The sequence below is a fragment of the Hyperolius riggenbachi genome, chromosome 12 (assembly GCF_040937935.1).
Source record: "Hyperolius riggenbachi isolate aHypRig1 chromosome 12, aHypRig1.pri, whole genome shotgun sequence".
In the NCBI taxonomy this organism is placed as follows: Eukaryota; Metazoa; Chordata; class Amphibia; order Anura; family Hyperoliidae; genus Hyperolius; species Hyperolius riggenbachi.
Genome location: NC_090657.1, coordinates 49,020,460 through 49,043,142, shown reverse-complemented (window position 1 = coordinate 49,043,142; position 22,683 = coordinate 49,020,460). Strand labels below are relative to the sequence as shown.

At 45.0% G+C, this 22,683-nt stretch overlaps 1 protein-coding gene across 1 annotated transcript in view; it reads right to left on the bottom strand.

The window, feature by feature from the left end:
- Window positions 1-21,726, bottom strand: part of ANKRD60 (ankyrin repeat domain 60) — a 313,589-nt gene extending 291,863 nt beyond the window's left edge. The window contains exon 1 of the mRNA XM_068264080.1: window positions 21,577-21,726. The gene's annotated coding sequence lies outside the window, so the exon portion shown is untranslated. The remainder of the gene's footprint in view (window positions 1-21,576) is intronic.
- Window positions 21,727-22,683: the final 957 nt, after the last annotated feature.

Below are 22,683 nucleotides of genomic sequence, written 5' to 3'. Positions count from 1 at the left end.
ATCCAGCTGGATGGAGTAGTTCTCCGGGACTCGGGTGCTCTATGGGCTGTGTAGGAATCGGCCATTTCCGCAGCCTCATCCACTGTCTTTGGTTCTCGATAGTATTGGGCGAACAGTGTTCGCCACTGTTCGGGTTCTGCAGAACATCACCCTGTTCGGGTGATGTTCGCGTTCGGCCGAACACCTGATGGTGTTCGGCCTTTTAAATTCGGGTTCGCCCCGAACTACTAAATGGCCGCCGAACAGGGCCGAACAGGGCCCCAGTTCGGCCGAACAGGGCCCTGTTCAGCCGAATACTGCCCCCCTATGGGGTCGCAGGCATAAGGGGGGAGCATGCCCCGATCGCGGGGGGGGGGTCGGAAATTCCCCCCACCCCCTCCGCTAGCGCTCCCCCCTCTGCCCGCTTCCCCATACAAAAGTTTAAGGAAGTAAAACAGTACCGGTGGTAGTGGGTGGCTGGCAGTGGGCGGCACTATGAAGTGAGTGACTGAGGAGGAGGAGTCCGGAGAGTGACGTGTTGAGGGAGGCCGGGCAGCGGGTGGTTCAGCAGTAGTACGGTACTACTGCTGAACCGCCCGCTGCCCGGCCTCCCTCAACGCGTCACTCTCCGGACTCCTCCTCCTCAGTCACTCACTTCATAGTGCCACCCACTGCCAGCCACCCACTACCACCGGTACTGTTTTACTTCCTTAAACTTTTGTATGGGGAAGCGGGCAGAGGGGGGAGCGCTAGCGGAGGGGGTGGGGGGAATTTCCGACCCCCCCCCGCGATCGGGGCATGCTCCTCCCTTATGCCTGCGACCCCATAGGGCCCCCAAAAGCGGGATGTTCGGGGAGTTCGGGGTTCGGCCCGAACATGCCGAACATCGCGGCCATGTTCGGCGAACTTTCCCGAACCCGAACATCCAGGTGTTCGCCCAACACTAGTTCTCGAGCCAGCACAAACAGCCGGACATCAACAGGACAAGTGTGGAGGAACTGGTCTTTTATCATCAGTTCCTGCAGGGCATCCAAGGTTTCAACTGACAGTCCTTTTAGCCACTCCTGGAAGGCAGTGCGCAGGTTGCACGCATGATCCAGGTAACTGTCATTAGGACCTCGCTGCACTGTCCTGAAACGTTTGCGATACATCTCTGGCGTGAGGTGGTATCGCGCAATGATGGCTTTCTTAATTGCCTCAAAGTCTGTTTCTTCCTCCTGGGGGAGACTCACAAACGCCTCCAGGGCCTTGCCTCTCAGCCCTGGTGTGAGATACCTTGCCCACTGCTCATGGGGCACCCCATACTGACGACAAGTCCTTTCAAACCCCTGTAAGAAAGTGTCTATGTCGGAGTCCTTGTTCATAGCGGGGAACTTATCCAGGGGGATTCTGTGGACTCGCTCACCTTTGCGTTCTGCGGGTCCAGCAGACCGGTTCTGCTGCTGAAGTTTAGCCAGCTCCAGCTGGTGTCGCTGTGCAGCTTGTTCCCTCTCAGCCTGGAGTCGCTGTGCAGCTTGTTCCCTCTGGGCTTGTCGTATTTCCCTCTCTGCTTGCCGATGTTCCAGGATCAGCTTTAGGCGCAGTTCGGGCTCAGCCGAACCTAGTAGCTGTAGGTCGGGCTTCCAGAGATGTCATCTTCGTGTTCGGTGGATCCTCCAGGACATCGTCTCCCCTCGCATCCTGCAGTGGGAGCGATTCCTCCTCTGGCGTGTTGTGAGCTGTATCCGCTGGCGTTGGAGCACGGGCTTGCTCTGCCTCATACTCCGAGGGCACGAACTAACTGCTCCTTAGTCTGGCCACTCGCCGTCTCAATGCCTTTGTGCTCACACAGGTTGAGCAGTATTTCTTTGCTTTGCCTTGCATAGCTGGATGCTTTCTGAGCCATCGTGTTGCAAAATAAAAAGAAAAAGGGGGAAGGGAAAGCAAAATGCCAAGTGTGTACCTTTGTGAAAAAAAGTATATAGATTCTGCACTGAGTAGACTTCTGTAGGCTAGTCGCTTCTAGCAAGCTTCCAGCCTTTAGTACTCAGAATAGCGAGCTAAACTGTGTACTAATGTACTAACCGTTCCCACCACTACCAGCCAATTATGTCAGGAACCGACCTGCGGCACGCCTGCGTATACGGTTCCCGACTGCGGGTTTTACCAGATCGAGAGGGGAAGCAGCCTTAGTCAAGCTAAAACAAGGCTGTGACCCCTCAGAACACTTCTCACTGCCACCACTAGCTGTTGCTAGACACTTTCACTCTGCTGTCGAGTTACTCGCACTGGCGTTTTCGTACGTTGGGTCAGCTGCGCACTTTAGGCCAACGTATGACAAACGCCCCACACACACGCACAATTGTAATCTTACACTGTAGTGAAGCAAAACCACTAACAGTCATTCCGAACGATACTGTTAGCCACTCCGGGACTTCCCACTCTGCTGTCGAGCGCAGAAGTGCCCCATACACACAATGCAATTACAATCTTATACGGTAGGGTTGCTTAATCATACAATCAGGCATGGACTTGTACACAGTTACACTTCAGTCTCTTCTAGGCTATGAGTGTTAGTTTAGTACAGCAGAAGTCAAACTTATTAACCCTCCTGGCGGTATAAAAAAATACGCCAGGAGGCAGCGCGGCAGGTTTTTTTTTATTTATTTTTTTCTATATCATGTAGCGAGCCCAGGGCTCGCTACATGATAGCCGCTGCTCAGCGGCATCCCCCCGCCCTCTTCGATCGCCTTCGGCGATCTCCGATCAGGAAATCCCGTTCAAAGAACGGGATTTCCTGGAGGGCTTCCCCCGTCGCCATGGCAACGGGCGGGATGACGTCACCGACGTCACTGACGTCGGGACGTCATTGGGAGTCCCGGGCCACCCCTCGGCGCTGCCTGGCACTGATTGGCCAGGCAGCGCACGGGGTCTGGGGGGGGGGGGGCGCGCGCCGCACCGGATAGCGGCGATCGGGCGCGCGGCGGCGGCGATCGGGGTGCTGGCGCAGCTAGCAAAGTGCTAGCTGCGTCCAGCAAAAAAAAAAATTAAACAAATCGGCCCAGCAGGGCCTGAGCGGCACCCTCCGGCGGCTTACCCCGAACTACGTTCGGGGTTACCGCCAAGAAGGTTAAATAACGATTTAATATTCCAGGAAAAAAAGTGGAACAATGCAGAAAATAATATATACAAAAGATGTACAAAGAACAGTAATAGTTACAAAATACAAGCTACAAAGATACACACAAGGCGATTTGCTTACCCAATAAAACAGGGATCAATTCAAGATAGAAGAACCTTGGACTTGGGTTTTGTGGACGGACACAGTTCTGGTTGGACCAGGAGTCGCTTAGATTTAGCTACCGTCAGGAGTGGACTGATTTTAGGTATCTGCCCCCTGCCTTTTATGGTGGAATATTTTCCTTGAGGCTGCAAGCCTGTTTGGACGGGATGGAACTAGTTTTAATTACATCCCCAGATATAATTTGATTCCCAGAGATCTACTTCCACATGTAGAAAGTGTATTATAGCACACGCACAACAAAAGACTTCCTTACTCCCGGTTACAGGTGACAACACATGGGTGACATTTTTTCCTAGCATATCAAAGGGAAGGATTTGACTGGCTATTGACTAAGTAGCCATCTCCTTGCCAGGGGCTAGCAAATCCATTTAGCATTCCCTGCTCCTAAGTGTTCCCTAATTGGCAGCAGACAAAGATAGAGTTAATTCACATGTATATACAGAACTCCAGGAAGCTAGCTGCCAATACCTTCAGGCTAATTTCACACCAGGACGTTGCGTTAGAGGGGGCGTTAAGGTCGCATAACGTCCCCCTAACGGAACGCCTGGTGGTTCTGGATCTGGACGTCAGAGTGAGCCGCGTTGTGCAGCTCACTCTGGCGTCAGTGATGCCGTGATGCGCACTCTTGTGCGCATGCGGCATCACGTAGTCCCGCCGGCCAATCGCTGCACAGAGCGGCCGCTCCAGGAAGTAAACACTGCACGTCACAACGTGCAGTGCATATTAATTAGCCATGTGCCTGGCCGCTCTCCGCTCCTCCCCAACGTTACTGAGCATGTGCAAGCAGTCTAACGCGGCTCAGCCGCGTCTAAAGTACTGCATGCAGTACGTTGCCTTGTGACGCAGCGTTACAATGTAACGCAACGTCGGCACTGTGAACAGCCCCATTGATTTTTCATTACTGTGTGGTGGGCTGCGTTACAGGCTGCTCTAATGTGCGCCTGTAACGTCCCACTGTGAAACCAGCCTCAAAGCCAGACTGGCTGACATACATAATATACAGCAGATAGAAAAATGGAAATATACTCCTGTATTATCCCAACCTCATAACTAGCTGCTATATCATGACAATCACATTCTATAAATAGTGACCTAGGCGTCGAAGCATTTAAATTTACAAATGACTGATATAACAACTAAACAACAATCTGTCTGATTTTTAGGAAAAATGTAGAGAAACAAAATGCTACTTTTGCATGCTATCATAAACAATGGCACAAGCAGAAGCAACAAATCGTTAAAGAGACACTAAAGCAAAAAAAAAAATGATGATATTATGATTTGTATGTGTAGTACAGCTAAGAAATAAAACCTTAAGATCAGATACATCAGTCTAATTGTTTCCAGTACGGGAAGAGTTAAGAAACTCCAGTTGTTGTCTCTATGCAAAAAAGCGATTAAGCTCTACGACTTTCAAAGTCGTGGAGAGGGCTGTTTTCTGACTTTTATTATCTCAACTGTTCCTGAACTATTTACTTTTTCTCTGCCAAAGGAGAGGTCATTAGTTCACAGACTGCTCTGAAAGAATCATTTTGAATGCTGAGTGTTGTGTAATCTGCACATATTACAGAATGATGCAATGTTAGAAAAAACACTATATTCCTGAAAATAAAAATATGAGAATATTTTCTTTGCTGCTAATCTTCTAGTAATTATTCATAGTACACAACCAATTCACTATAACATATTTTTTTTTTCGCTTCAGTGTCTCTTTAATAAGGCAATACCAAAATTCACTCGAGATAAAACAAACTGTGTGTTAGTTGAAGCAGGCTTTGGGAAGGGGGGTAACCGCCTCTGGCACCAGTTCTCCTCACCGCTTTACATCCTCCCAACACTTTCTTCTTCTGCTCCAGATACTTCCTCCGGCACTTACATATTGTACCGTCTAATGAGTTTGGCAGTTCCTTGTTTAAGTTTTGTTTGCTCCACTACCAAGATTTAATCCTTTTTGAAAAGCTGAAAGTCCTGGCTTTCCATTACACCAGATTCAGTGTCAGTTTAATGCTCCATTGTTAAATAAAAGGGTTTTGAACGAGGGGTGTCCCCTGCATCTTGAGAGGTAAAGAGGGTTGTATAGCTGGGCTGCTCCTTCATCTTATTATAGTCTATAGCCCTGGCCAGTAACATACAGAGAGAGGTCAGGAGGGTGTATAGCTTGTCCGCTCCTTCGTCTTCTGTAATGAGACCCCTGCGACAGAAGATAACCTCTCGGGGGTGCTGCTAATCATCAATGTCGGGTTTGTCCGGTACTTCTGCAGCCAAGATGCAGGGGTCACCCCTCCTTCAAAACCCTTTAACCTGGCAACCAAGCATTACACTGACACGGGACCCGGTGTAATGGAAAGCCAGGACTTTCAGCTTTTCAAAAAGGGTTAAAAATCTTGGTAGTGGAGAAAACAAAACTTAAACAAGGAACTGCCAAACTCTTCAGAAAGTATAATAAGCAAGTACCCTTCCTCCTTCCGTTTGTAAAAACAAAAGTTTGCTTTCCTAAAACAGAAAGAATTTGCGATAATTCAAGTTGGAGTGAGCTTGAGATGTCTCCCAGAGCATCACTGCTGAATATTAGAGTTGGGCCGAACCTCCGATTTTAGGTTCGCGAACCCTGTTCGCGAACTTCCGCGAAAGGTTCGGTTCGCGAAAAAGTTCGCGAACCGCAATAGACTTCAATGGGGAGGCGAACTTTGAAAGTTTAAAAAAATTCTATCAACTGGAAAAATGATAGAAAACATGTTTCAAAAGCTCTAATACCTGGAGCCACACCTAATTTAGTGAAATACACATCACTGCTGGAGGACCCACCCACCCTCCCTCCTCCAAGCAAGGTCCTTTATACCATTTGCCTGCCTACACTAATTAGTTATGGGACAGCTGCTACACACTCTGCTAGGGAGATTTTAATTGGCCTCCACCCTCCTCCCTCCACCCTCCACCCTCCTCCCTCCACCCTCCACCCTCCTCCCTGCACCCTCCACCCTCCTCCCTCCACCCTCCTCCCTCCACCCTCCACCCTCCACCCTCCACCCTCCACCCTCCACCCTCCACCCTCCTCCCTCCACCCTCCACCCTCCACCCTCCACCCTCCACCCTCCTCCCTCCACCCTCCTCCCTCCTCCCTCCACCCTCCTCCCTCCACCCTCCACCCTCCTCCCTCCACCCTCCACCCTCCTACCCTTCTACACTTCTACCTATTCCCTCCTCCCTCCTACCGGCAACCTTTAAGCAACCTAATGGTTCTATTGCATTGAGCATAAATGTTAAATTTTAGGCTAGCTTCACTTACTTCTGTAGTGGTACAGTGCTTAGGGTGATGTGCCCACCACACAGTGAGATCTGGGTTCGATTCCCAGCTATGGTATGATCTGGTGTTTGACATTTTTGTAAGATCTGACAAGATTAGCTGCATGCTTGTTTCTGGTGTGATTCACACTACTGCAGCCAAATAGATCAGCAGGGCTGCCAGGCAACTGGTATAGCTTAAAAGGAAATCAATATGGCAGCCTCCATATACCTCTCACTACAGTTCTCCTTTAAGCAACCTAATGGTTCTATTGCATTGAGCATAAATGTTAAATTTTAGGCTAGCTTCACTTACTTCTGTAGTGGTACAGTGCTTAGGGTGACATGCCCACCACACAGTGAGATCTGGGTTCGATTCCCAGCTATGGTATGATGTATACTCATGTATGTATCCCCAGCTATGGTATGATGTATACTCATGTATGTATTCCCAGCTATGGTATGATGTATACTGGTTTTTAAAATAGTATAATTCCCTGGCAGAAGAGACCCTCCTCCCTCCGGTAGGAGGGAGGAGGGAATAGGTAGAAGGGTAGAAGGGTAGAAGAGAAGGGAGGAGGGAGGCCAATTAAAATCTCCCTAGCAGAGTGTGTAGCAGCTGTCCCATAACTAATTAGTGTAGCCAGACAACTGAGTCAAATGGTATAAAGGACCTAGCTTGAAGGGAGGGTGGGCGGGTTCTCTAGCACTGAAAGCAGTGTGTTTGACAATAACATGTCTGCTGACAGTGAAATGGAGGCAAAAAATTTTGCTCAATACAGCATTATGGGGCGAATCGAACTTCCGCAAAAGTTCGCCTGATGCAGGCGAACGCGAACCCCCAAACCCCCATCTCTACTGAATATATGCAAATTAACCATTGTACCCTTAGAAGCTAAACACACCTCCAGAACCGCTGGAATGAAGGAGGAAGTTTTGAGAGGATGTATAGAGGCATGGAACGCAGGCACCAGAGGTGGCGATCAAGGTGAGTTTGCCCCAACTCCCATGGCCCACATCAAGTAACACTCAGTTTCAGTTTTGCCTCAGGCTAAACTTGATTTAGCTTCTGCCCATTCGTACTAACTTTTTTTCTGAATTTGTCATCTTCACTGTATCGAATATTAAAAATAAGTTTTGACTGCGGCTAGACTTTAACATGAAGAATCTTAATGAAAAAACTATTCAGCAATGCATAGATTCAATGTGATGATGGCCAATGATGTCAGTACTAGAGATGGCCTGAACCTCCCATTTTCGGTTCGTGAACTTCCACGAATGGTTGGGTTTGCGCAAACTTTCGCGAACCGCAATAGACTTCAATGGGGATGCTAACTTTGAAAACTAGAAACACTTATGCTGGCCACAAAAGTGATGGAAAAGATGTTTCAAGGGGTCTAACACCTGGAGGGGGGGGGCATGGATGAGTGGGATAGATGCCAAAAGTCCCGGGGAAAAATCTGGATTTGACGCAAAGCAGCGTTTTAAGGGCAGAAATCACATTGAATGCTAAATTGCAGGCCTAAAGTGCTTTAAAACATCTTGCATGTGTATACATCAATCAGGCAGTGTAATTAGAGTACTGCTTCACACTGATACACCAAACGCACTGTGTAACGCACCACAAACAGCTGTTTGCGTAGTGACGGCCGTGCTGGACTGGTGCGCACCATGACGAGAGTGCAGGCCGTGGCGGTTTTCAAGCCCATATGGTCGCCGGGCTGTGGTAGCTCAATGATAGAACAACAGTGACTGTCCAGCTGATCAAATTTGGTCTGTCCACAATGAAGCAACAAACTTATTATCTTCTTGTATGTAGGTAGGCATAGGTAGGTGCCCCAGTATAGGTAGGTAGGCATAGGTAGGAGTCCCAGTATAGGTAGGTAGGCATAGGTAGGTGTCCCAGTATAGGAAGATAGACATAGGTAGGTGTCCCAGTAGTTAGCTAGGCATAGGTAGGAGTCCCAGTATAGGTAGGTAGGCATAGGTAGGAGTCCCAGTATAGGTCGGTAGGCATAGGTAGGTGTCCCAGTATAGGTAGATAGGTATAGGTATGTGCCCTAGTAGTTAGCTAGGCATAGGTAGGAGTCCCAGTATAGGTAGGTAGGCATACGTAGGTGTCCTAGTATAGGTAGATGGGCATAGGTAGGTGCCCCAGTAATTAGCTAGGCATAGGTAGGAGTCCCAGTATAGGTAGGTAGGCATGGGTAGGTGTCCCAGTATATGGAAAATAGGCATAGGTAGGTGCCCCAGTAGTTAGCTAGGCATAGGTAGGCGTCCCAGTATAGGTAGGTAGGCATAGGTAGGTGCCCTACTATAGATAGGTAGGTACGCATATAGGCATAGGTAGGTGTCCCAGTATAGATAGTTAGGCAGGGCCTGTCTGGCACAGTAATAGCAATTACCAAGGTCCAGCTGCAACAGATAGGGCTGTAAAAAAAAAAAAAACATCAGGAGAACATTAGCTCTCAAAAGAGCTATTGAGGGGTGCTATTTTAGCAATAACAATCAGCCAGTAGCAAGCTAACAAGCCTACAAGAGCCAAACTAATCTTTCCCTATGATAGTCTACCAGCAGCTGTCCCTTCACTAATTAATGCAGGTACACGAGTGAGTGTAAAAGCCAGCGCTGCCTGCCTTTTATAAGGGGGGAGTTGCTCCAGGAGAGAGTGTAGCCTAATTGGCTACAATGTGCCTGCTGACTGTGATGTAGAGGGTCAAAGTTGACCCTAATGGCGCACTATGGGGGCGAACCGAACTTCCGCAAAAGTTTGCCTTCGCTGGCGAACGCGACCCACCAAAAGTTCGCCTGGAACCGTTCGGGCCATCGCTAGTCAGTACTTGCCAGAGATTATATTTTTCATAGTTGGTTATGCAGCTGTTCGCACCAACTTTAGCATCCTAATCATTAACAGCTATGGAGGCATCCATTGTGATCTGGAGTTTCTATTGTCATCTGGGGCATTCATGGGAGCGACACGACTTTCAAAAAAGGGAAAAAAAAGTGATTGAAGCGTTTCTTCCTACATGTATTAATAACATTTTGAGGACTTGAAAAATCATTTGTACATCGTCTTTATATTCACCATCGCGTTATATCTTCAAGCACCAAGGTCTTTAAATTTGTAATATATATGTATTACTGATTTCCCCCCCTCTATCTCCCCACTGTAACTAGATTATTAGACCCACTGTTCTTGTATAGTAGTTTTGTATGCACGGTGTCGCTCTCGGCAAGTGTAGCTTGTTACAAGGCATCCCTTGGGAAGAAAAAGACTCCAGGCAATTTAAATGAAAGCATTAACAAATATCTTGAAATAGCAGCACCGACTTTTATCAGGTGCGCTAGCCGCACCTTAAATAATCAGCAGATAAGGCGTTAACTAAAACATCATTATCATTTTTTTTTCTTTAGTCATTCACTGTCAATGTCTAGATCACTCCAGTGTGTCAGACAGCTGTATCAACATTCTCAGATGTTAGATTTGCTGTTTTGCTGCAAGAGGAAAGGATAAGAAAATTAGATCAGCTCAGATTGTTTTTTTTTCATTTATCAAAGGGATTTTCAAAATCCAAAAATTAAAAAATGCCAAAAATAGTTAGTGCCCCCAAACTATATGGATTTTTTTTTAAATATGTCCCTATATGCCCCCCATTATTTTCTTTTTACCTGATCTGTGTGCCAGTGCTATATAAATACATAATACTATGGTAGGACATTAGACTATGGCATGATTAGATTGTGAGCTCCTCAGAGGACAGTCAGTGACATGACTTTGTACTCTGTGAAGTACTGCTGAAGATGGCAGTACAATATAGTACAGTAGTATGGCAGCACGGTGGCGTAGTGGTTAGTGCTCTCGCCTTGCAACGCTGGTTTCCCAGTTCGAATCCCAGCCAGGTCAAGATCTGCAAGGAATTTGTATGTCTGCGTGGGTTTCCTCCGGGCACTCCGGTTTCTTCCCACATACCAATAACATACAGATAGGTGAATTGGCTTCCCCCTAAAAATTGGCCCTAGACTACATTACATATACTACACAATACATACTGTACATACACAAATGACTACGGTAGGGATTAGATTATGAGCCCCTCTGAGGGACAGTTAGTGACAAGACAATACATACTCTGTACAGCGATGCGTAATATGTTGGTGCTATATAAATACTTAAATAAATAAATAGTATAAGTACAGTATAAATAGCCAGGTCTATCGGTGCCCCCAGTTTAGGTAGTAGGTATACAGGTGCCCCCAGTTTAGGTAGCCTGCCCTGGAAGGGGGAGCGGGCACACACAAGAGCGGGGAAAGGGGGACGTCTCCCCTTCCCTCACCTGCGGCTCCTGCTTTCCCTTCCTCGCTTTCCCCTCCAGACTCAGAGCGCAGAGTCAGGTGGCAGCCGCCAGCGAACAGCTTACCTCTTCCTGGTACGGGAGGGAAACTCTGCATGCCACTGCCTGGTCTAGTGACGTCACTGACTAGACCGCGCTAGCGGCATGCAGAGTTTCCCTCCACATCGGGAAGTAGTAAAATCCCCAGCCGTCCGCTGCAACTCTGCTGGAGGGGGGGAGCGAGTTCCCCTCCATGTGTGTGTGTTCGATCAGCCCCCCTCCCCCCCCCCCCCCCACACACACACATGTATTAAAAAAAAATATATGTAAAATAAAAATAAAAATAAAATTATAAGCTATAGCCAATAGGTGAAAGCAAACTTGAAGTGAAAATGAACTTATGAGATAAATAATTATTTGTACAATATTTATAATAAAATATAACATCAGTGACAAAGCAGAGACTCATATTTTTATTTTCAGTATCATGGCTTAAAGATTGCATCAGACCGTCATGCTGTTGTTTAGAATCAAACTCTGCCTAGCTGAGCTGAAAAAGAAACAGAAGTATTGAACCTTTTAACTTTTCTAAAGAAAAATCTTATCAGAATCCATTTAATCATATATTCCTAGCCTATTTCCTTCACAGAGCTTCTTTTTACTTTTCAGGAAGTGGGCTGAATTCGACAAGCTGTTAAGACAAGCTCTATTTGCATAGGTAACGCCTCTAGTTTTTTAATGCTTTCCGTACTAGAAAAAAAGAAAGGAACTTCAGAAAATGTATTAGTAGGGCTAGTACTATATGTACCTATGCTTATCTCATCATGTCACTTCAGGTACGACTCAAATGCGCCAATGAATCTATGGAAAAAAATGTCAGAAAGGTCAAAAGCTTTTCTGCATGGTAGCAGAATAGCATTTAGCCACAAGGAAACGAGCAGATGGCAGCCACTAACCAGAGGAGAAGATAGGGATCTTTGAAAAACGTAAAATAGGAATGCGTTTACAGATTCTTCTCACGGAATTGAGAAATCAATTCAACACATATGTAACAAATAAATCTGTAAATTAACCATATTATTTATTTAACATTCAGTATGAACACACAATCTTCATTCTGTATGCATAAACAAGGGTTATATGACAGTATTAGATTAGTTTATTCATAAGAAAACAGATGTGGTGTGAAAAAAACAAACAAACTATACATTTATCTTGCTTAAGAAAAAAACAACTTTCAATTTGCTTTTTTCCCTCAGTCTGGACAAGCAAGCTTTGTAGGTAGGTCATCTTTTGAGCACATCCCAAATTGTTACCATAGGGTCAACAAATGATATGTTGAAAAGGGACCCCATGACTCATCTGCCATTTCTGTGATATCAGGGGTTAGCATTAACCTGAAAGAAATTGAAGCTCCATTCTCCAACCATAATAAAGCGACTCTCACCCAACTCCAAGCTGATGACGCAGGGTGAATGATTGGAGAGTGAGACCAGCTGTGGGTAGATACTGGATTAGGAGATAAGGATCATATCAAGACTAGGTAGGGAAATAAAAGTAAAATATATGCATGGAAAGTCTGTTTATAGCACCAGGTATCCACTATATTGAAAGTACTGATAAGTGAGGCAAAAGCAAGGCCGGATTTACACTTTTTGTACCCCTAGGCCCGGTATGTTGTGGCTTCTCTTATATGTGCAGCAGTTACCCTCACATTCCATGTGCAGACCCTCTTCCAAGTGCATCATCCATGTACAGCAGCTCCTCTCTTTCATGAACCGCTCCCTTAGGCATCAGTTTCCCTTTTTCATGCGTTCATCCCCATTTTCTGCCTCCTCTTTCATATGTAGCAAATCCTCTTTCATGTCCAGGTGCCACTTTGGGCTACAGCAGGCCAAGGCCTGGGTCTTTGTGGCCTTTCCAGAAATCCAGCCCTGGGCAAAGGCCAGCAGTTGAGGATCACTCACCACAGAAACCAGTCCAGCTGCCCATCCCATACGGAGTAAATGTTGCTTCAGTGCCAGACTACTGCTGCCATGTGATGCAGTTTTAGGTTGCCACCATGGTTCTGGTTCAAGAGGGATCAGCAGTCTACAGATGCCTGATATAGTAACCTGTGGTGATTTTGCAGACAGACAAAAAACACTCAAATAAGTATTTTTAGCTTTGGTGCTGAGGCCTGCTATTTTAGCTAAATACATTAATGTAGTTGTATATTATTTGAAATTGAAGAATACCTTAACTGCTTGCCGACTGCTCCACGCCAATTGGAGTGAGCAGTGCGGCAGCCCCAGGACAGCTCCACGGCGATTGGCGTGAACGGCCGTCTATGGGGCTAGCAGGAGATTACGCACAGGCTGCGCGCGCATCTCCTGCTCGGAAGGCGGAGCTGCGCCCCGCCTTCAGTCTCAGAGCGGCGATCGCCGCTCGGGAGACTGTTAGACGTTGAAACTGCCATCTAATTACTTTGTACAGCGCTGCGATCCGCAGCAGTGCTGTACTGGGGACAGCCAGGACACGGCAGTCCCCCTGGGGCACCAGAGAGCGATCGGCTCTCATAGGCTGAAGACTATGACAGCCGATCGCAGTGATTGGCTGGCGGCGGGTGGACGGGAGGGAGAGGGATAATATAAAAAAACTTATATTTAATGAAAATAGATAAGAATAAATATTTCTGGGGAAAAAAAACCAAAAACTTTTTTTGGGGGGGGGGGGGGGGGGGGTGGAAATCACTTGTGTGCTGTGTTGTGCAGCCCTGCAGCTTGGCCTTAAAGCTGCAGTGGCCTATTTAATTGAAAATAGCCTGGTCTTTAGGAGGGTTAACACTGCGGTCCTCAAGTGGTTAAAGGACATCCACAGCAAAGTTACCATATTATCTCATTTTAAGTATTTTAATCTGAAATAGGAGGAGGCACCCCAAATAATTGTGAACAGCTGGGAAGCTGCATTAAATAAACATTCTTACCTCGGTAAAAGAAGGATAGTAAGAAATATTCAAATGATTGGACACTCAAAGGACGACACGTTTTGAAGGCCTGACCTGATTCTTCGGGTAAAAAAATACAAAGTCTGTTGCTTGTGCACCTCAGACTTGGAGCACATTGTGAGAGCTATCCATTTTTTACTTTTTACAACCATTTTTACTTTTAAACAATACCAGTTGTCTGCTGATCTCCTGGACTGCAGTAGTGTCTGAATCACACTAATATGGCTAATCTAGTTAGACTTCAGGTCATCTGACCTGCTTGCTTGTTCAGGGGCTATGTCTAAATGTATTAGTGGTAGAGGATCAGCAGGACAGTCTGGTATTTTGCGTAGTTTAAAAGGAAATAAATGGGTCAGCCTCCATAATCCTTTCACTTCAGGTGTCCTATAAAAAGGAACTTTAGCAAAAAGGGGAAAAGATAAATCGAGATATTGCAAAGTAAGAAGTTGAAAAATAGAGGAGAGATCAAGAAATGATTGATATTCTCCATATAATTTGTATATATTGTTTTAATAACAATCAACCTGCACGTCATCCTTTAGACAAGAAAAAAACTAGACAGCACCAATTGTCATTATTTATAGCCACACCCCCTAACATAGGATAAATGGCAGTTTTTTTTTAATAGATATACATAGGCACAGAGGGAGATACTGGTTGCTTGGCAGTTAGAAGCAGCTGTTATTTCCCACAATGCAACGAGGTTCACAGACAGGAAACTGTCAGAACCTAGGTCCTGATGTCACGCTGTGTGAGGGATTTTACCACAATATCAGGGATACTGACATCCCTGATGATTTATTCGAGAAAGGGTAAAGATTTTTATGGAAAGGGGGTATCTGCTACTGACTGGGATGAAGTTCAATCCTTGGTTACAGTTCTTCTCTGAACACCTTCTTGCATTCTGCAATGTGGTCTTTATAGAAGATGAATTTAACCTTATGGCTTTTATTTGACTGTGGGTTGCACGTTTGTTGCCCATGTTGTAATATGATACATCTCATAAGGCTATAGTGATGACAATATGATATTGTATCTTGGACATAACTTATACTGATGTACAATTAGGAAAAAAAAATACTACTTGTTTTAGAGAGCTCATTTTCAGGGATGGTCGTAGTCAGCCAACTTCGCTACACTGGAACTACGCGTTTTCCGCGAATACGCTTCGCAAACTACGGCTACGAAACTAGCAGCTTTGCTATGTTTGCATTTCGTAGACTACGCGTTAAAATACGGAAGCTTCGCATAGTGCGAAGCGTAGTTGATGCGGACGCTTATGCACTTATGCGGAAAAAATGTCTGCAATAATCCGCTAACTATGCGCCTGTTTGAACGAATATATGCGTACATATCACCTTCCAATGCGGAATTCTATACGTATAGAAGGGCAATAATATTTCTGCGCATGCGCAATGACCCGTATAGACGCAGTTACCGCATGCGTAGTTGACTCCGCACTACATACGTCAACTACGCGTAGCGGGCGAAGCTTCGCATAGAGAGACTACAACTACGCGGAAATATGTACGCAACGTTTTTAAACTTGGTCTATGAATTACGATGCGTAGTTGCGGACTACAACACTAAGATTCGCGCTAGCGTATTTTATGAGCAACTCTGCTCATTTTATAGGGTATTGTTTTTATATATGTTTGTAAGCAGATTCCAGTGTATGTGTGATCCTATATCCACATGTATAGTATCAATAGACACATTTGCATTCATCTGAAATTACTGCAAGGAAGCCAGTTTGTGTTTGACCAGTAATGCACTAAAATTAGATTTAACTTCATTTAGAAATGATGACTGCCTGGTGGTTTGCTAGCATTTCAGAGATCGCTTTTTAGCCATTTGCAGACTAATACTGTCTTTGAGCCACCAGCAAGCAAGAAAATAGTCAATCATTGTTACAGTACTTTTCCCCTACTTTTTGGGTACTTTTTCAACTGCCGAGTGGCAAAAAGTTATTTTAAACAGAAGAGGAAACATGATCTTCTAGGAGAAAACTTCGGAGAAAAAGTGAACTGAATATGGGCCAAAAGGTTCTTGTCATTAAGGTGAAACCCATAGGTTTTGTTTTGTTTTTTCTTTCAACAAAACAGTTTATTGATTTTTTTTAACAACTGCCTGTGAGGGCAAAATACAAAACACCAACTTACAGTACAACAAGTGACAGTTATAGTGCAGTATAGACGTGTAATGAACAGTAATCACATCCAGTGTCTTTTCTTATCCCAACACCAAGTAATGGGTAAAGGTGAAGTGTATTAGGAGTATGCATTGTTGCACCAAGGTATTCATCAGTGGCTCTATGATCGTTTGGAGCTTCAACACATTTCCATTGATGAAGATAGAGAAAGAGGAAGAATGAAAAAGAAGAAGGATGAGAACGGGACAGTTAAAAATGGCGCACAGCGCCAGATGAATAAGAAGGGCGCCCCATAGACTTGCATTATATAACGCTATTTAGCGTTATAAGTGTTAAAAAATGGCGCAGGCAGTGTGCCTTACACTTATAACGCTAAATAGCGTTATAAAGCTTAAAAATTTCTGAGGACAGAGGGGTCGGGGGGAAGAGAGAGGCAGCGGACACTGGAGGGCATAGGCAGCGGACGAAGATGTGTGCAATATGCATACATTACCTTGTCCCGGGCCGCCGATCGCTCCTTCCCTCCGCTCCTTCACTTCCTCCATTCGTTTACTGTAGTCCTGCAGCCGGCCAATCACCATGCGGTTTCATTCTCCGCATGGTGATTGGCCGGCTGCAGGACTACAGCAAACAAACTAGGAAGTGAAGGAGCGGAGGGAAGGAGCGATCGGCGGCCCGGGACAAGGTAATGTATGCATATTGAACACATCTTCGTCCGCTGCCTATGCCCTCCAGTGTCCGCTGCCTCTCTCCCCCAACCCCCGCTGCCTCTCTCCCCCAACACCCGCTGCCTATACTAGCGACCCGCAGCCCCTTGCTTGCTTTAATGGCGTACCGTGCTGAAATAAATGTAGCATAAAACGCTATTTACCGTTTTAATGTATTTTCGGTAAATAGCGTTTTATGATACATTTATCGGCAGAACGGTGCGCCATTTTTCTCCCTGCGCCATTTTTAGATGGACCCGGAGGAGAAAGAGGAGAAGATGATAAAGGGGGGAGGAGAAGAAGAAGGAGGACACGCAGAAGAAGTCAAGCTTCTCACTCCCCCACCCCCCATCAACCTGGTCTTCTGTAGGTAGGAAACACATAGTAAGAAGAGAGACCTTCCCTTTTTATGCTTGCTTCTATGACCAGAGGAAGCAGTCAGTAACTCTATTCAGGGTCTTCTGAGGTTAGATCTGCGCCGTTTAGCCTTGGGGGCAATTTTGACTCAAAAATGTCATTTTATACAGTGAGATAAGATCATTAATGTTACGCGTTCAAAGGTTGACAGAAGGCGTACGTATTATGGTGCCGCCAGTGAGCTGGGCACAGGGTGAGCCCAATGACTGCTCACCCTGCTGCCGCTCAAATCCCTAGCAGCCTTAAATACTATTCCCTCTTCGAGTTATAGCAACCAGGAGGGAGGTGTAATTCGGGGGTTTGGCAAACGCCGGATCCAGGGGCGTAGCAATAGGTGGTGCAGAGGTAGCCACCGCATCGGGGCCCTTGGGCCAGAGGGGCCCCAAAGGGCCCTCTCTCAACTACAGTATTAGCTCTCTATTGGTCCTGTGCTGGCAATAATCACTTCTATAGATAGTTTGAATAGTAGTGATCACTAATAAACTGTTCCCCATCCCCTTCTTGGTCCTCTGACACTGTGGTTGTCCTTGGCAGGTTTTGGTGCTCCGTATCAATTGTTATATATAGAGTGCTTGGGGGGCCCCAATGTAAAACTTGCATCGGGGCCCACAGCTCCTTAGCTACGCCACTGGCCATATCCCCAAATTACTCTTGCGTGGGGAGTGCAGCATAGCACTGGTGCTATGACAGCATCAGGTTTGGTGCTCTGCGCTGAATGCCAGGCGCTGAAATGACCCATTTCATGGCAGAAGGTCTACTATCTTCCAAACTCTAAGTATCTCTTTGCAAATGTAGAGAAAGAGCAGGTGGATTAGGTAATGAGAATGTTTACGGGAGGAGTGTCTGGCCAAAAAAACAAAAAATGCTCCTAGTTCTTCTGTTTAAGACGACAGCACAAGAAGCCAGCATAAAATGATCACACAGTTAAAGCGGACCCAAACCAAACATTTTCTTAATTCAAAATATTTAGTTGCACCACTCTGACACATACAAAGATAAATAAACACTCCTTCAAACCTATGAGCATTTCAGTGCATGCTTTTCACCCTCCTCTTTGCATAAACTAGGGTTATACTGGGGGCAGCCATTAGCAATTCCTCCATTGCTGGACACCATCTACTCCACCAGTTTGCCGGATTCTGTCCCGACAATATGAAAGGAAGGGAGGGGTTCCTCCAATAAATCATCATGCATCTGAAAAAAGGCTGCTATTTATTATTATAATTTAGAAAATAGATTTTATTTCTGAAATCTTGTATTTTTAGTTTGGGTCCACTTTAATGGTTTATTCTGGAAGGCAAATCTAATATACAGTCATTGCTTATCTGTCACGGATTTTTTTTTAGCTGCTTCGGACGGCTGCACTTTGCCTATTATACTTTGCGCTATTTCACTGAGCAGGCTTGTATGAGTCAGCCTCAATAAGCTCTGACATTGAACCAATTAAAAAGTAAACATAGTTATTTTACCAAGATGCTAAACACTTAGTGATTAAAATTCTCAATCATTTTAAAGTAAGGTCTTGTTGAGGCATAAGGTGATGATCGGCTGTTACATTCATTTATGGTTAGATGGGATTACAGTCTAACTTTGCAGACATTAATCTTCCATTGGAACTTACCCATGTTGGATTGATTTTTACCAATTGCTACAAGACAATTAAAAGTGGCAATGACAGCACTGCATAAGTCAGCCCAGAACATATTGGACTCGGGATGGTTAATTTTGGCGCCAGTGTTCAGCTACATGCAGCTAGTGATGCCCGGATACCCTCCAATCACGGATTCAACTATTCGGCCGTGGTTGAAAAAAAATCCGGAAATGGCGTGATTAATTTCCGGATTTGGAATGGACTCACGTATTGGACACGTATTTTTCCTGTGAATGAGGCAATCACTAAATTTCACAGCCATGATCACAGACAAGCATTTTAGCTAATAGCAAAGCCCCCATACATGTTACAATCACCAAAATTGCATGGATTATAAAGGTGAGATGTGGCTACAACTTAAAAAAAACAAAACAACTTTTAGTTTTTGAGAAAATCGATTTTAAAATTTCAAACAAAAAAATATTTGTGATTAAAAAGCCGCCAAAAGCCGCCGACTTTAGCAATTAACAGCAAAGCCCCCTTACATGGTAGCAACAAATTTTGCCAGATATGTTAAGAAGAACAGTGGGAACAAGAGGGAAGATATTTTTTTTCAAAAAGACCTTATAGTTTTCAAGAAAATCGATTTTAAAATTTTAAAGGAAAAAAGTATACATTTAAATGCGGCAAATGACAGTTCTTAGTGAAACAATTCCCGCCAACTTTAGCAGTTAATAGCAAAGGCCCCTTACATCCTAGCGACACCAAATTTGCAGCATATGTTAAAAAGATAGCGGGAAACAATATTTAAAAAAATTTTTTTTTTGTGCTGATAGTGGGAAATTTCAAAAAGAAAAAAAGGAAAAAAAAAAGAAGAGGTGGGGTCCCCCTTTCCAGGGCCTCTGAAGCCCCTTGTCCCCCATGCAGGCTGGGATAGCCAGAATGTGGAGCCCCGGTTGACTGGGGCTTCGCACCCTGAGCTATACCAGCCCGCATGGCCAATGGTATGGCGCCTAAGCCTTCCCCTCCCCCCCAGAGCCCATGTCCAATCTATGGACAAGGGGCTCTTCCCCACCTCCAGTGCCCCAGGAGGAGGTGAGGGCGACGACTTCCTGGAAGGGTTCATAGTGGCATCTGGGAGTACCCTTTAAGAAGGGGACCCCCAGATGCCCATCCCCCCTCCCAGGAGAAATGAGTATAGGGGTACAAAGTATCCCTTACCCATTTTCGCAAAGGGTTAAATGAAATAAAAACACAACAACAAACATATTTTATTATTCTAAATTAACCATAAATACTTACCTGTACCTTTAAAAAAAAAGTTCCCACGCCAATATCCTCGGAAATATCCCACACCAATATCCTCTAATCTTGCGATCTTCATTAACCTGATTGAAGATCTCTGCCACCCCGACGGCACACTTGACGCCCCTCGCGCAGCTACACTAATTAGTATAGCTGAGATCGTCCTATGCGGATGTATAGCCGCTGCCTCCCACTATCCTCCCCGCCTGCCTTCACCTGGCGCACCCATAGGTGAACCAGGTGCCAGGCTAGGTGAGGGTGACAGGAGAAGGCGGGTGGGGAGGACAGCGGGAGGCAGCGGCTATATACGTCCGCATAGGACGAGATTCTCAGCTATACTAAAGTGTAAAGCTGAAAAACATCTCTAAATTTTGGCTCCAAGGCTCCCCGTTGGTTCTTTAACAGGATCCCCGCGATCACGACAGTGATTGCATTCCGAGTATTTGTAATCACGGAATTTCCGTGGCCGATTTCCGTGATCCAGAATCGATCACGGCATCCAATACCGAAGCCAAATAGTGGAGAAATACTCATGAATCACGGCTAATCCGTGATCACGGAAAATATCTGCCCATCACTGCATGCAGCAAAATCACTGCTCTGAAATTGAAGGCTACAAGTGGTGAATATCGGTTAGTGTTTGCCGTAGTTTTGCGGACTTATGTTTAGAGAATAGGGTAGGAATATGCTCAGATAGGCACTCAGTATAACAAATTAGAACTCTCTACTGAAAAATAACATGCAGAGATATATCATACACCACCATCAGGAAACGCAGTTTACTTAGAACAGAGAGGACAAAGAATACAGGAAATAACAATTCCATAAAGGTAATCATCACAATTTATACAAAGTGACGTCTTGTGGTTGTTTTACTATACTGCAGTTTAAGGTAATAATATTGTTAAATGTCTAACAAAAAGTAAAGTGCCAGGAAGACCTTAATGTAAAGTGGCGAGGTTAGGGTTAGGAATCAAATATGTAGATTAGGATTAGAGGATAGAGTGGGGGCTATATATTAATATTTTTTGGAATTTAACACAGGAAAAGGTTTAACATTAAGGGAGGGTACAACTGACAAGGATGGGCTAACCTTAAAGAGAAACTCCGACCAAGAATTGAACTTTATCCCAATCAGTAGCTGATACCCACTTTTACATGAGAAAAATAATGATTTTCACAAACAGACCATCAGGGGGCGCTGTATGACTGATTTTGTGCTGAAACCCCTCCCACAAGAGGCTCTGGTACCGTACGGTACTCTGGGCAAACTGTCACAATGTAACAATGTTCAGACAGGAAATAGCTGTCTGTTAAAGCCAGACCAGCTAGAAACAGCTCCATAATCTGCCCACAGTAACAATGTCACCATGTAATACATGTCACAATGTGAATCTGGGAGAGGAAAGATTTTACAATGAGCAAACACTGACTAAATCATTTATACATAATTATGGTAAAAATGAAGCACTTTTTTTATTACATTATTTTCACTGGAGTTCCTCTTTAAAGTAAACATTACCAAAATTACCCATTTATTTACCTGGGGCTTCTTCCAGCCCTCTGAAGCCCTCTTGCTCTATCGCAGTGATTCCACGCCCAACCATTCTTCCACTGTCCCCCTCTGTAATCCGGCCTACTGACGAGTCGCCTGGCCACACGCCGGGCCGCAGGGACCAGGAAGACTACAGGAGGCTGGAAGAAACTTCAGGTAAGTAAATGGGCATTTTTTTTTCAATTTAGGTTTCCTTTAAGGAGGAAGGTTAGGGTTAGACTACGTACAGTATAGGCAGTGTACACACATAATACAGTCTGCAACAATAATATTAGTAACTGCAATTGATCCATATTGGCCATTCCTACCTGCAGCATTCAAAGTACAGGATAACAAGTAGCCACAGGAGGCTGAGCGATTAAATAATAAATAAAAATTGGTGAAGATAACAACTACCTGCTAGGGAATATGATCACACAAGTAAAAGGATTGAAACCCAGAGGTCAAGGTTAGGCTATAAGGATGAGGTTAGTGGTAAAAGGACATTTTAGTTATGCATCAGAAAATGTTTTTTTGTTTTGTTTTTAAGGCATTAACGTTGAAGGAGGAGGCATTACTAGGCACAGGTTAAAGTTAGCCAGAAAGTCAGTAACCACGGCACCCTAGATAAAAAACATTGAAGTAGCTATGTGCCTCTAGATAAAATAATTAAGCAGCCATGTGCCCCTCCACATACAAAATTAAGCAGCCAACCAGCCATGTGTCTCCAGATGCAACAGCTAAGAAGCCACATACTTCAGATAAAGGAATTGCGTAGCTGCGTAGCTGCATGCCCCAATATACAAGAATTAAATGCCCATGTTCCGCTAAATTAAAGTGGACCCAAATTAAAAATACAAGATTTCAGAAATAAAATGTATTTTCTAAATTATAATAATAAATAGCAGCCTTTTTTCAGCTGCATGATGACAAATATAACATATTTTACATTTATTGGAGGAACCCCTCCCTTCCTTTCATATTGCCGGGACAGAATCCAGCAAAGTGGTGGAGTAGAAGGTGTCCAGCAAAGGAGGAATTGCTAATGGCTGCCCCCCTGTATAACCCTAGTTATGGAAAGAGAAGGGTGAAAAGCATGCACTGAATTGCTCATAG